Genomic DNA, 15300 nt, shown 5'->3' on the forward strand with positions numbered 1-15300 from the left:
CCAATTTTCGCAATTCTTTTAGATACACAGAAATTGTTTCACCAGTTTGCTGATTTCGTCTATAAAACTTGAATCTGCAGACAATTTCAGACGTTTTTGGCGCAAAATGTTTTTTCAACTCTGCAGTGATCTCTTCGTAGCTCGAATCACTAACTTTTGCTGGTGCAACCAAAGACCTTATAATTTCATAAGTATTTGCTCCACACAGACTCAGAAATGTGGCTCTTTGCTTCTCTGGATCGGTAATATTATTGGCCGTGAAGAAAAAATCCATACGTTCGACGTAGGAGTCCCAATTTTTTGGCTCATTAGTATTGAAATTTTCTATGCTTCCGTAAGCTGCCATGTTTACTAACCTTGTCTTATTATATCTCCGGGATGAACAAAGCACTTAAATTCCATTTATCCTCGCCGCCAGTTTAATGTACAAGCCTGGGTTAACATAATATCTAATTAATACAACAGTAATTTGGAATTACTACCCATTTATTAAACGTAGGTACATATTACGTAAATATAACTAATTACATGTAAACAACCCTTCATGAGGACGACATGCTCCTATGAAAGTAGTTCGCGCATGCTTGTAAATAATTCTTCGTTGCGCGCGCCCGACGCAGTTGATAGTCCGAGAGCTCGATACATTACAGGAACCTAACAGGAAAATTTTAAGTTAAAAGGGGATTAAAGCGGGAAGATCCGCTGTCCACAGTACTCTTCAATTACTTGTTGGAGACAATAATCACGTAGAGTGGAATACGAACGAAAGGTATGATCTATGATAACAGAAGCCAGGTTCTGGCCTTTGCGGACGATGTAGTGCTAATAGCAAGAACTAAAAGGAAACTGCTGAGTATTTTGTAACGGTCACGTTACGAAAGTAGCTCTTTAATAATTATTATTATTATTTTCCCTCGGTCTCTCATTTAAATTCTCGTATAGGACCACTGAGGTGACGTCATACCTCGGTGATGGAACGTACTCCCCCTATCGAGAATTATTCGGGTTCTGAGAGAATTTGACGTTTACCTTGGCGGAGAAACGCCTCTCGTTCTTTACTTGACTGTTGGCTGTTGTGTCGAATAGAGGTACCATATAGAATGGCGGATGATTTCATCCAACTTATTTTATAACATCAAGCAATTTAAAGTAAAGTAAAAAGTTACCAGCAAGGGTTGTCGAGTTAGGGAGACATGTGTGTGACAACTCCTGTTGGAGCCTAATAGGAATCATTCGGTGAGATTTATTTTTTTGTAATAATTTTTAATTAGCCATTGTCATGTGTTTTTTTGTTGTGGAATATTTAAAATATTAGTCCCATTGTTAAACTTTCTTAGTCAATCTATTAAGGGAAGGATGTAGATTATTTCGATCTTTATATTATCTTTATATCGATCTTTTATATTAATGTGGTTTTTGGTTTTACATAACCAAACATTTTTGAAGTCCTCAAATTAATATTGAAAATAATTACCATTTCTCTGTAGGTTTTAAATTATTCAACATCCAATATTTTATAAATTCAATATATTCTTACAGATATTTCCTCAAATAAATCATTTCAATGTCATTTGTCCATGTATTCACACTCAAAACAGTTCAAGGTTACCTGAGATTGGTTTTTGTTCCAGTTTTAATGGTCGGTTTTTCTATACTATTGCTTCTAAAAAGTTCCTCAATTATTTCTTCTTCCCTTTACTTTTTGCTCATGTTTAAAATGAGAAATAAAACTGGGAATGTTTTTTAGCCATTTGGGAGAAACCCTACCATGAAGTCATAGACCTTATTTGACCACCTAGAGAAACCATTACAGCCACAGTCAAGTCATCATGGGAGTATGTCTATTTGGGAGCAAGCTATGGGAGCGTTCCAGCTCAGTTTTCGTCTTGGCACCTGGGCCTACAGGAGTCATGGGTCGCACCGTGCATCATTTTCTAGGATGCAACCGCAACCTTTTTAGGAATCATTGGGATTCGTTTGGAAACAATTAGTGTGTTTTAGTAACTATTGTTTTTTTTTACATTTCAGACTCTCGGTTTAATGCGCTATGTTAATTAATTTTTTTTCCAGATTTAGTTTACCTCTGGTTTTTTTTTTATTAATATGACATATTTGTATATTAGATTATTTGGTTCCCAAACTTTGTATCTACGGTAACTTCTTGTGCACAGGAATAAGCCTAGAGAAAATTAGGTTTTTAATACTTTATTATTGCTTTGATATTGGTTTATGTAATCCGGGTAAATTTATTTTTTTATATTACTAGCTTGTTTCCCAAATATTTTATTTAGGTCATCGTAGGTATTTATCTCAACTTCATTTCTATTTCATTCCTTGTAAATTTAACTTGCTTCCTTCATTATTGTATTTTCCCTTAGTGAGGCTTGGGCCTATTTATTTATATTACTTTTAATATTCATCGGTTTCATTTGGTTGTACGTAGCAGGCGTACGATAACCATTTGGTAGAAGACTTATGTAATTTTGTACCCTATATGTAAGTAAGAGGTATATCTTTTGTACATACATATAGCAGGACTGTTGTTATATGATATATCAGGTTTAACTTAACTTCTGTATAACTTATGTCATTTTAGAGTCACATGATATACACTTTGTGTAACTCAGAGATTGTCAAAAATCTAGTAGTTATTTTTAATAAATATTTATTTATTTTGTATATCAATTATTTTATTACTCCTTTATGTTCATTATTACAGATTTAATATACTTACTTAATATTTGACAGCAGTGTAAGATACCTGGGAAAATGATCGAAGATCATTTTCATGGCGCCCATGATTTGTTAGTTTTATTTAGTTTGTTCGTCTTTAGCAATTATTCATCTTCATTCATTTTCAGTACATTATTCTTATTTTATTATTTCATCTTTTAGTCATCATTACTATCTATATAGAGCTACTGTTCTTCGACAGGCATGCAAACGAGCCGTATCCATCCTTGAGTGTCAAGTTGCTCTCTTGCATCTATAGCTAGCCAACTCTATTCAGTTTTCCTCTGTCTCTTCCCACTTTACTTCTATCCCTTCTAATCCCCCTTTCTTCAGTACTACTGCACTTTAGTAGTATTTTTCCTATTGCGGCTTCTCAACGTAGAAGCCACTTCACCCCTTTTACTACTTTTTTCCTTACTTCTGTTGGAGTATATCTTGCTTTTTACTTTCACTCCAACAGAAGTTTTCTTCTTTTTGTTACACTGGCGCCCAACGCGCCTGGGATTGTAACGGTCACGTTACGAAAGTAGCTCTTTAATAATTATTATTATTATTTTCCCTCGGTATCTCATTTAAATTCTCGTATAGGACCACTGAGGTGACGTCATACCTCGGTGATGGAACGTACTCCCCCTATCGAGAATTATTCGGGTTCTGAGAGAATTTGACGTTTACCTTGGCGGAGAAACGCCTCTCGTTCTTTACTTGACTGTTGGCTGTTGTGTCGAATAGAGGTACCATATAGAATGGCGGATGATTTCATCCAACTTATTTTATAACATCAAGCAATTTAAAGTAAAGTAAAAAGTTACCAGCAAGGGTTGTCGAGTTAGGGAGACATGTGTGTGACAACTCCTGTTGGAGCCTAATAGGAATCATTCGGTGAGATTTATTTTTTTGTAATAATTTTTAATTAGCCATTGTCATGTGTTTTTTTGTTGTGGAATATTTAAAATATTAGTCCCATTGTTAAACTTTCTTAGTCAATCTATTAAGGGAAGGATGTAGATTATTTCGATCTTTATATTATCTTTATATCGATCTTTTATATTAATGTGGTTTTTGGTTTTACATAACCAAACATTTTTGAAGTCCTCAAATTAATATTGAAAATAATTACCATTTCTCTGTAGGTTTTAAATTATTCAACATCCAATATTTTATAAATTCAATATATTCTTACAGATATTTCCTCAAATAAATCATTTCAATGTCATTTGTCCATGTATTCACACTCAAAACAGTTCAAGGTTACCTGAGATTGGTTTTTGTTCCAGTTTTAATGGTCGGTTTTTCTATACTATTGCTTCTAAAAAGTTCCTCAATTATTTCTTCTTCCCTTTACTTTTTGCTCATGTTTAAAATGAGAAATAAAACTGGGAATGTTTTTTAGCCATTTGGGAGAAACCCTACCATGAAGTCATAGACCTTATTTGACCACCTAGAGAAACCATTACAGCCACAGTCAAGTCATCATGGGAGTATGTCTATTTGGGAGCAAGCTATGGGAGCGTTCCAGCTCAGTTTTCGTCTTGGCACCTGGGCCTACAGGAGTCATGGGTCGCACCGTGCATCATTTTCTAGGATGCAACCGCAACCTTTTTAGGAATCATTGGGATTCGTTTGGAAACAATTAGTGTGTTTTAGTAACTATTGTTTTTTTTTTACATTTCAGACTCTCGGTTTAATGCGCTATGTTAATTAATTTTTTTTCCAGATTTAGTTTACCTCTGGTTTTTTTTTTATTAATATGACATATTTGTATATTAGATTATTTGGTTCCCAAACTTTGTATCTACGGTAACTTCTTGTGCACAGGAATAAGCCTAGAGAAAATTAGGTTTTTAATACTTTATTATTGCTTTGATATTGGTTTATGTAATCCGGGTAAATTTATTTTTTTATATTACTAGCTTGTTTCCCAAATATTTTATTTAGGTCATCGTAGGTATTTATCTCAACTTCATTTCTATTTCATTCCTTGTAAATTTAACTTGCTTCCTTCATTATTGTATTTTCCCTTAGTGAGGCTTGGGCCTATTTATTTATATTACTTTTAATATTCATCGGTTTCATTTGGTTGTACGTAGCAGGCGTACGATAACCATTTGGTAGAAGACTTATGTAATTTTGTACCCTATATGTAAGTAAGAGGTATATCTTTTGTACATACATATAGCAGGACTGTTGTTATATGATATATCAGGTTTAACTTAACTTCTGTATAACTTATGTCATTTTAGAGTCACATGATATACACTTTGTGTAACTCAGAGATTGTCAAAAATCTAGTAGTTATTTTTAATAAATATTTATTTATTTTGTATATCAATTATTTTATTACTCCTTTATGTTCATTATTACAGATTTAATATACTTACTTAATATTTGACAGCAGTGTAAGATACCTGGGAAAATGATCGAAGATCATTTTCATGGCGCCCATGATTTGTTAGTTTTATTTAGTTTGTTCGTCTTTAGCAATTATTCATCTTCATTCATTTTCAGTACATTATTCTTATTTTATTATTTCATCTTTTAGTCATCATTACTATCTATATAGAGCTACTGTTCTTCGACAGGCATGCAAACGAGCCGTATCCATCCTTGAGTGTCAAGTTGCTCTCTTGCATCTATAGCTAGCCAACTCTATTCAGTTTTCCTCTGTCTCTTCCCACTTTACTTCTATCCCTTCTAATCCCCCTTTCTTCAGTACTACTGCACTTTAGTAGTATTTTTCCTATTGCGGCTTCTCAACGTAGAAGCCACTTCACCCCTTTTACTACTTTTTTCCTTACTTCTGTTGGAGTATATCTTGCTTTTTACTTTCACTCCAACAGAAGTTTTCTTCTTTTTGTTACACTGGCGCCCAACGCGCCTGGGATTGTAACGGTCACGTTACGAAAGTAGCTCTTTAATAATTATTATTATTATTTTCCCTCGGTATCTCATTTAAATTCTCGTATAGGACCACTGAGGTGACGTCATACCTCGGTGATGGAACGTACTCCCCCTATCGAGAATTATTCGGGTTCTGAGAGAATTTGACGTTTACCTTGGCGGAGAAACGCCTCTCGTTCTTTACTTGACTGTTGGCTGTTGTGTCGAATAGAGGTACCATATAGAATGGCGGATGATTTCATCCAACTTATTTTATAACATCAAGCAATTTAAAGTAAAGTAAAAAGTTACCAGCAAGGGTTGTCGAGTTAGGGAGACATGTGTGTGACAACTCCTGTTGGAGCCTAATAGGAATCATTCGGTGAGATTTATTTTTTTGTAATAATTTTTAATTAGCCATTGTCATGTGGTTTTTTGTTGTGGAATATTTAAAATATTAGTCCCATTGTTAAACTTTCTTAGTCAATCTATTAAGGGAAGGATGTAGATTATTTCGATCTTTATATTATCTTTATATCGATCTTTTATATTAATGTGGTTTTTGGTTTTACATAACCAAACATTTTTGAAGTCCTCAAATTAATATTGAAAATAATTACCATTTCTCTGTAGGTTTTAAATTACTCAACATCCAATATTTTATAAATTCAATATATTCTTACAGATATTTCCTCAAATAAATCATTTCAATGTCATTTGTCCATGTATTCACACTCAAAACAGTTCAAGGTTACCTGAGATTGGTTTTTGTTCCAGTTTTAATGGTCGGTTTTTCTAGACTATTGCTTCTAAAAAGTTCCTCAATTATTTCTTCTTCCCTTTACTTTTTGCTAATGTTTAAAATAGTGTAACAAAAAGAAGAAAACTTCTGTTGGAGTGTAAGTGTGTAAAGAAAAGGGTGAAGTGGCTTCTACGTTGAGAAGCCGCAATAGGAAAAAATACTACTTTAGTGCAGTAGTACTGAAGAAAGGGGGATTAGAAGGGATAGAAGTAGAAGTGGGAAGAGACAGAGGCAAACTGAATAGAGTTGGCTAGCAAGAGATGCAAGAAAACCACTTGACACTCAAGGATGGATACGGCTCGTTTGCATGCCTGTCGAAGAACAGTAGCTCTATATAGATAGTAATGATGACTAGAAGATGAAATAATAAAATAAGAATAATATACTGAAAATGAATGGAGATGAATAATGACTAAAAACGAACAAAATAAATAAAACTAACTAATCATGGGCGCCATGAAAATGATCTTCGATCATTTTCCCAGGTATCTTACACTGCTTTCAAATATTAAATATATTAAACCTGTAATAATGAACATAAAGGAATAATAAAATAATTGAAATACAAAATAAATACATATTTATTAAAAATAACTACTAGATTTTTGACAATCTCTGAGTTACACAAAGTGTATATCATGTGACTCTAAAATGACATAAGTTATACAAAAAGTTATCTCTAAGATAACAACAATAATGTTATCTGTTACAAACTTAAATACCTCTTATATATATATATATAGGGTACACTCACATGAGTCTTCTACCAAATGGTTATAGTACGCCCGCTACGTACAACTAAAGGAAACTGACAAAGATGAAAATACTACAAATAAATAGGCCCAAGCCTCACTAAGGGAAAATACAATAATGAAGTAAGTAAGTTAAGTATAAATAGAAATGAAGTTGAGATAAATACCGGCGATGACCTAAATTAACCGAACAAATGGAATAAAGCGAATAACAGTAAAATATTTGGGAAACAAGCTAGTAATATTAAAAAATAAATTTACCCGAATTACATAAACCAATATCAAAGCAATAATAAAGTATTAAAAACCTAATTTTCTCTAGGCTTATTCCTGTGCACAAGAAGTTACCGTAGATACAAAGTTTGGGAACCAAATAATCTAATATACAAATATGTCAAAAAAAACCAGAGGTAACCTAAATCTGGAAAAAAACATAGTGTATTTAACAGATAGTCTGTAATATAAAAAAACAAATAGTTACTAAAACACCTCACTGAATGTTCCCAAACGAGGTTGCGCTTGCATCCTAGAAAATGATGCACCAGGATAGTGCGACCCCATGACTCCTGTAGGCCCAGGTGCCAAGACGAAAACTGAGCTGGAACGCTCCCATAGCTTGTTCCCAAAAAGACGTATTCCCATGATGACTTGACTGTGGCTGTAGTGGTTTCTCTAGGTGGTCAAATAAGGTCTGTGACTTCATGGTAGGGTTTCTCCCAAATGGCGAATGATTCCTATTTATACTCCAACAGGAGTTGTCACCCACATGTCTCCTCACTCCAGACAATCCCTGGTGGTAACTTTTTACTTTACGTTAAATTTCTTATGTGATAAAATAAGTTGGAGGAAATCATCCGCCATTCTATATGGTATATCTATTCGACACCACAGCTCACAGTCAAGTCATCATGGGAATACGTCTTTTTGGGAACAAGCTATGGGAGCGTTCCAGCTCAGTTTTCGTCTTGGCACCTGGGCCTACAGGAGTCATGGGGTCGCACTATCCTGGTGCATCATTTTCTAGGATGCAACCGCAACCTCGTTTGGGAACATTCAGTGAGGTGTTTTAGTAACTATTTGTTTTTTTATATTACAGACTATCTGTTAAATACACTATGTTTTTTTCCAGATTTAGGTTACCTCTGGTTTTTTTTGACATATTTGTATATTAGATTATTTGGTTCCCAAACTTTGTATCTACGGTAACTTCTTGTGCACAGGAATAAGCCTAGAGAAAATTAGGTTTTTAATACTTTATTATTGCTTTGATATTGGTTTATGTAATTCGGGTAAATTTATTTTTTAATATTACTAGCTTGTTTCCCAAATATTTTACTGTTATTCGCTTTATTCCATTTGTTCGGTTAATTTAGGTCATCGCCGGTATTTATCTCAACTTCATTTCTATTTATACTTAACTTACTTACTTCATTATTGTATTTTCCCTTAGTGAGGCTTGGGCCTATTTATTTGTAGTATTTTCATCTTTGTCAGTTTCCTTTAGTTGTACGTAGCGGGCGTACTATAACCATTTGGTAGAAGACTCATGTGAGTGTACCCTATATATATATATATATATATATATATATATATATATATATATATATATATATATATATATAAGAGGTATTTAAGTTTGTAACAGATAACATTATTGTTGTTATCTTAAAGATAACTTTTTGTATAACTTATGTCATTTTAGAGTCACATGATATACACTTTGTGGAACTCAGAGATTGTCAAAAATCTAGTAGTTATTTTTAATAAATATGTATTTATTTTGTATTTCAATTATTTTATTATTCCTTTATGTTCATTATTACAGGTTTAATATATTTAATATTTGAAAGCAGTGTAAGATACCTGGGAAAATGATCGAAGATCATTTTCATGGCGCCCATGATTAGTTAGTTTTATTTATTTTGTTCGTTTTTAGTCATTATTCATCTCCATTCATTTTCAGTATATTATTCTTATTTTATTATTTCATCTTCTAGTCATCATTACTATCTATATAGAGCTACTGTTCTTCGACAGGCATGCAAACGAGCCGTATCCATCCTTGAGTGTCAAGTGGTTTTCTTGCATCTCTTGCTAGCCAACTCTATTCAGTTTGCCTCTGTCTCTTCCCACTTCTACTTCTATCCCTTCTAATCCCCCCTTTCTTCAGTACTACTGCACTAAAGTAGTATTTTTTCTAAAAGGGAGGTTCCCTAGGTTGGCTGTATACCATATAGTTAAAAAACTCTAACAAGAAGTAGTATTTTTTCCTATTGCGGCTTCTCAACGTAGAAGCCACTTCACCCTTTTCTTTACACACTTACACTCCAACAGAAGTTTTCTTCTTTTTGTTACACTGGCGCCCAACGTGGGGCCAACCGTTTTTGGTTCTAAGACAGTAGTTCTTTTAGTTCAATTTTCTTTTATTGGAATTTTCTGTTTTATTAACTTTTGATATCTTTGTATACATGTTATTTCTGATTTATTTTTGGTCTTTTTATTTTTATTAATACGAAACAGGTAGACTTATACTGCTTTTGGTTTTGATTAGTTTATTTTCGATACCTCATTTTTAGTTTTAGTGGTACAGCTCATATTTTAGTTTGAATTTTGTATTTTTATTGGAAACTTATTTGTGTATTTAGAATGAGTATACATGACTGACATTATGTTCTATTATTATGGATTTTTAGTCCTTCTACCAATGGTAGTATGTTTGCACGTACAATTAATTATTGACTATATCCATATATTTTTTTTTCTAGTGTGGTTATATTTTACACCTAACTAGAAATTATTTTCAGTATTTAGGTATTTTATTTACTTTATTGATTTGATTATTTATATATTTTGCTGGCATTTTTGATTTGTTGGTGTGTCGCTAATATTTTCTCCATATGTATCTTTGTCTTACAAACTTTAGATTATATTTTATATTTGTTATTTTGGATATTTGGGTTGTTTGGTAAGACAGGCACACACCACAAAGCACAATCAGTCCACAACATTAGCTTCTACACATGATACGTTGAATTCGCATGGTTCGGATGATTACAGATGTTCATCCATAATTTATTTTCTTTAATTGGTAGTGTTAAACATTACAATGATAAATTGTATAGTTAAGTAGTTCCATTATCCATCTCAGCTCCTAGTTTTGTTAATTTTGAGAATAATATATCAACATGGGTACTATATACCGCTTATATAAATCAGACAGATACTTTAGGTTGAGATTTTAATATAAATTCTTTATTAGTTAGGAACATTGATTCTATTTTTCTATTAAGTTATAGAACAATCTTCAGAAGAAGATTACCTTAACAGTGTTGTTCAAGCTAAACTCTTCTTCTGTTTGTCGTTAGCTTAGCTCAATCTTTAGTATGGTTATAAATTTTAGTCTGATATTTTTTTTGTCATCTGATAATGCAGGTACCTACATACATTGCTTGATTTCATCTTTGGCTTTGTTGTTGATGACTTTTAATTTATTACCCATTAGGTTAATTATTAGTAGTACTTTATGTATGAGTTTATTTTTTTTTTGGTATTATACATGATGCATTTTAATTACTAGTATGAGTCAATATTATTGATTGCTGATCCTGTCAGTAGGATTACACAATTAATAAGAACTTCACTTGTATTTTTGTTTAGTTTTTTTTTTGCACACCTAACCCCTGAAGTTAGAAGGGTTGTTGATTATTATGGTATTTAGGTATATATTGGGATAGGTAAGCTCATACAAGTACTCTTGTTTAATAATGGATATTATGATGGAACTATGTTAACTACCATATCTCAGGTTATGCGTTATATTATTTTGAATATTTGATTACTTACTAATTTTTTTTATTGTTTTTAAATCTTGTTATTGAATTGGCCATATGGGAAAGATGTTGTGGTTTAATTTGTTATTAGGTTACTCTATTGACATTTGTCTCCAATATGTATCTTAAATACTTTATAATAATTCAGACCCTTATTTCCTATACAGTATGATTCTGGAATTAGTTTGGAATTTTGATGTATACCTATATGAATTCTTGATTCTTTCATATTTTTTCTTATGAACCAGTCTGTTAATGCTCAAAGTTGGTGAATACGTGGGTTCGAAGTTCAGCAGTTGGCCATTGCTCTCCGATTTCGCAATCTATGTCTTTCATTGCAGAGTAGACAGATGTTTATCTATCATAATATTTCTGGTCAGGAAATGCCTGCAGCATGTCCTAACTATTCTTGTCTAATTAGTCCAATTATTCCAGTTACATATTTACAATTTGATAGGGAAGTATTTAGTTTATATTTTATCTTGTACTTCATATTACGTTTGTTGTTGACTATCCCATACGCAGTAGGTTTGTTAAGTCAGTATTTGGAGTGTTTAGACAAATGAGTTGTTGTTCATCAGAGTATATTCCCACTTCTTTCCTTAGGCATTAGTTGCTATTCAGATTCTGGTATATTTCCTGAATAATTCCACGTATGTGAGAACGCATGAATTTGCAGTTTTATTTAAAATTTTGCTCGTTGTCGTCAAATTTTTTTCCCTATCACTTATCGTATTTTTTTTTCTTCCTATTATTTATCATGGTGTCATAGAACTTGTAAGTTCACCATTCATTATGTTTTCTTTCTTACTTATTCTTACATTATTGGTACTTTATCTGAGTCTGGTTATTCTCATACATCTGTTGTAGCAACATGCTATAGTTCGCGAATACCAGCACGAATTAAGTTTATGTAGTTTCTATAATATTTTAGTCAATACACTGTAGGTATTTATCATACCTTTGATTTAGTTTGGTTACATCTCTGTTACTTAGTCTGTTAGTAAATTTTTTATTGTGACTTATTTTGATTACTTAGTTTGGATAGGTTCATATTACCGGATGAGGGTGTATGTAGACCTAATTTATTTATTTTGTTCAGTAATAGTTACCATTGGATCCAATAATTTAGTTTATTTAGTATTAGTAAGAATTGGTCCATAAATTTGCCTGATCGTTCTTCTTTGGATATACTCCTATATGAATCTGGTGTCCATTGATAGTCCGATTCTGGATAAGTGTCCGATTCTTCATTTATTTTGTGTATTTAGTTGGATAGGTTCGTACTACCGGATGTGGGTGTACGTAGACCTGATCTGTTTATGTGGTTTAGTATTGGTGTGAATTGGTCCATAAATTTGCCTGGTCGTTCTTCTTTGGATATGCCTTTTATGAATCTGGTGTCCACTGATAGTTCGACTTTGGATTAAGTGTCCGATTCCACATTTATTTTGGTTATTGAGTTTTGGATTCCTTTGGTATGTTCAGTATTGGTATTATTTGGCATTGGTGAGAATTGTTCCCTAAATCTTCCTGATTGTTCTTCTCTGGATATACTATTATGAATCTGGTGTCCATTGTTAGTTCAGTTTTGGATAAAATGTTCAATTCTTTATTTATTTTAGTTACTGATTTTTTTTTTAAATTTCACTTTGGTATATTTACTTGTGATGGTTCGAATTGGCTAACACCTTCTCCTGGTTGTTCCGTCCTTGGATATACCCTTTATAAATCTGATGTCCATGGATGGTTCAATTTTGGTTTGGTGCCCAATTCGACACTTAGCATTATTATGAACTTTAGTGCAATATTTAGTTTTGTTTGGCTTTTAAGCAATATTATGTTAATATTTGGTAGCAGAGAGTAACATAGTAACATTTTAGTATGAGTTTGAGTCATGTATTTATTTATTTCTCCTTGAACATTAGTTTATGCTTATTGGTAATCTTGCGAATCAACGTGGATTGTTAGACTATGTATTGCAAAGTTAGTTGTTATTATTTTGAAGTTTAGAAAAAAAAAATTTTATGGATAAAATTTTTTTTTCCCAAGTAGAAGGGGATTGTAACGGTCACGTTACGAAAGTAGCTCTTTAATAATTATTATTATTATTTTCCCTCGGTCTCTCATTTAAATTCTCGTATAGGACCACTGAGGTGACGTCATACCTCGGTGATGGAACGTACTCCCCCTATCGAGAATTATTCGGGTTCTGAGAGAATTTGACGTTTACCTTGGCGGAGAAACGCCTCTCGTTCTTTACTTGACTGTTGGCTGTTGTGTGGAATAGAGGTACCATATAGAATGGCGGATGATTTCATCCAACTTATTTTATAATATCAAGCAATTTAAAGTAAAGTAAAAAGTTACCAGCAAGGGTTGTCGAGTTAGGGAGACATGTGTGTGACAACTCCTGTTGGAGCCTAATAGGAATCATTCGGTGAGATTTATTTTTTGGTAATAATTTTTAATTAGCCATTGTCATGTGTTTTTTTGTTGTGGAATATTTAAAATATTAGTCCCATTGTTAAACTTTCTTAGTCAATCTATTAAGGGAAGGATGTAGATTATTTCGATCTTTATATTATCTTTATATCGATCTTTTATATTAATGTGGTTTTTGGTTTTACATAACCAAACATTTTTGAAGTCCTCAAATTAATATTGAAAATAATTACCATTTCTCTGTAGGTTTTAAATTATTCAACATCCAATATTTTATAAATTCAATATATTCTTACAGATATTTCCTCAAATAAATCATTTCAATGTCATTTGTCCATGTATTCACACCCAAAACAGTTCAAGGTTACCTGAGATTGGTTTTTGTTCCAGTTTTAATGGTCGGTTTTTCTATACTATTGCTTCTAAAAAGTTCCTCAATTATTTCTTCTTCCCTTTACTTTTTGCTCATGTTTAAAATGAGAAATAAAACTGGGAATGTTTTTTAGCCATTTGGGAGAAACCCTACCATGAAGTCATAGACCTTATTTGACCACCTAGAGAAACCACTACAGCCACAGTCAAGGCATCATGGGAGTATGTCTATTTGGGAGCAAGCTATGGGAGCGTTCCAGCTCAGTTTTCGTCTTGGCACCTGGGCCTACAGGAGTCATGGGTCGCACCATCCTGGTGCATCATTTTCTAGGATGCAACCGCAACCTTTTTAGGAATCATTGGGATTCGTTTGGAAACAATTAGTGTGTTTTAGTAACTATTGGTTTTTTTTTTACATTTCAGACTCTCGGTTTAATGCGCTATGTTAATTAATTTTTTTTCCAGATTTAGTTTACCTCTGGTTTTTTTTTATTAATATGACATATTTGTATATTAGATTATTTGGTTCCCAAACTTTGTATCTACGGTAACTTCTTGTGCACAGGAATAAGCCTAGAGAAAATTAGGTTTTTAATACTTTATTATTGCTTTGATATTGGTTTATGTAATTCGGGTAAATTTATTTTTTTATATTACTAGCTTGTTTCCCAAATATTTTATTGTTATTCGCTTTATTCCATTTGTTCGGTTAATTTAGGTCATCGTAGGTATTTATCTCAACTTCATTTCTATTTCATTCCTTGTAAATTTAACTTGCTTCCTTCATTATTGTATTTTCCCTTAGTGAGGCTTGGGCCTATTTATTTATATTACTTTTAATATTCATCGGTTTCATTTGGTTGTACGTAGCAGGCGTACTATAACCATTTGGTAGAAGACTTATGTAATTTTGTACCCTATATGTAAGTAAGAGGTATATCTTTTGTACATACATATAGCAGGACTGTTGTTATATGATATATCAGGTTTAACTTAACTTCTGTATAACTTATGTCATTTTAGAGTCACATGATATACACTTTGTGTAACTCAGAGATTGTCAAAAATCTAGTAGTTATTTTTAATAAATATTTATTTATTTTGTATATCAATTATTTTATTACTCCTTTCTGTTCATTATTACAGATTTAATATACTTATTTAATATTTGACAGCAGTGTAAGATACCTGGGAAAATGATCGAAGATCATTTTCATGGCGCCCATGATTTGTTAGTTTTATTTAGTTTGTTCGTCTTTAGCAATTATTCATCTTCATTCATTTTCAGTACATTATTCTTATTTTATTATTTCATCTTTTAGTCATCATTACTATCTATATAGAGCTACTGTTCTTCGACAGGCATGCAAACGAGCCGTATCCATCCTTGAGTGTCAAGTTGCTCTCTTGCATCTATAGCTAGCCAACTCTATTCAGTTTTCCTCTGTCTCTTCCCACTTTACTTCTATCCCTTCTAATCCCCCTT

General features: G+C 32.5%; 1 long non-coding RNA gene across 4 annotated transcripts; it reads left to right on the plus strand.

Moving 5' to 3' along the window:
• Positions 1-1048: 1048 nt before the first annotated feature.
• On the plus strand, positions 1049-14920 carry LOC126879674 (uncharacterized). Of its 4 annotated transcripts, none has more exons than XR_007696188.1 (2): positions 1049-1236; positions 13949-14920. It is a non-coding gene; the product is annotated as an uncharacterized LOC126879674 (long non-coding RNA). The 4 variants fall into 4 exon arrangements; XR_007696189.1 differs by lacking the exon at positions 1049-1236 and adding an exon at positions 3428-3615; XR_007696190.1 differs by lacking the exon at positions 1049-1236 and adding an exon at positions 5808-5995.
• Positions 14921-15300: the final 380 nt, after the last annotated feature.

This window comes from Diabrotica virgifera, chromosome 2, assembly GCF_917563875.1.
Source record: "Diabrotica virgifera virgifera chromosome 2, PGI_DIABVI_V3a".
NCBI classification, from domain to species: domain Eukaryota; kingdom Metazoa; phylum Arthropoda; class Insecta; order Coleoptera; family Chrysomelidae; genus Diabrotica; species Diabrotica virgifera.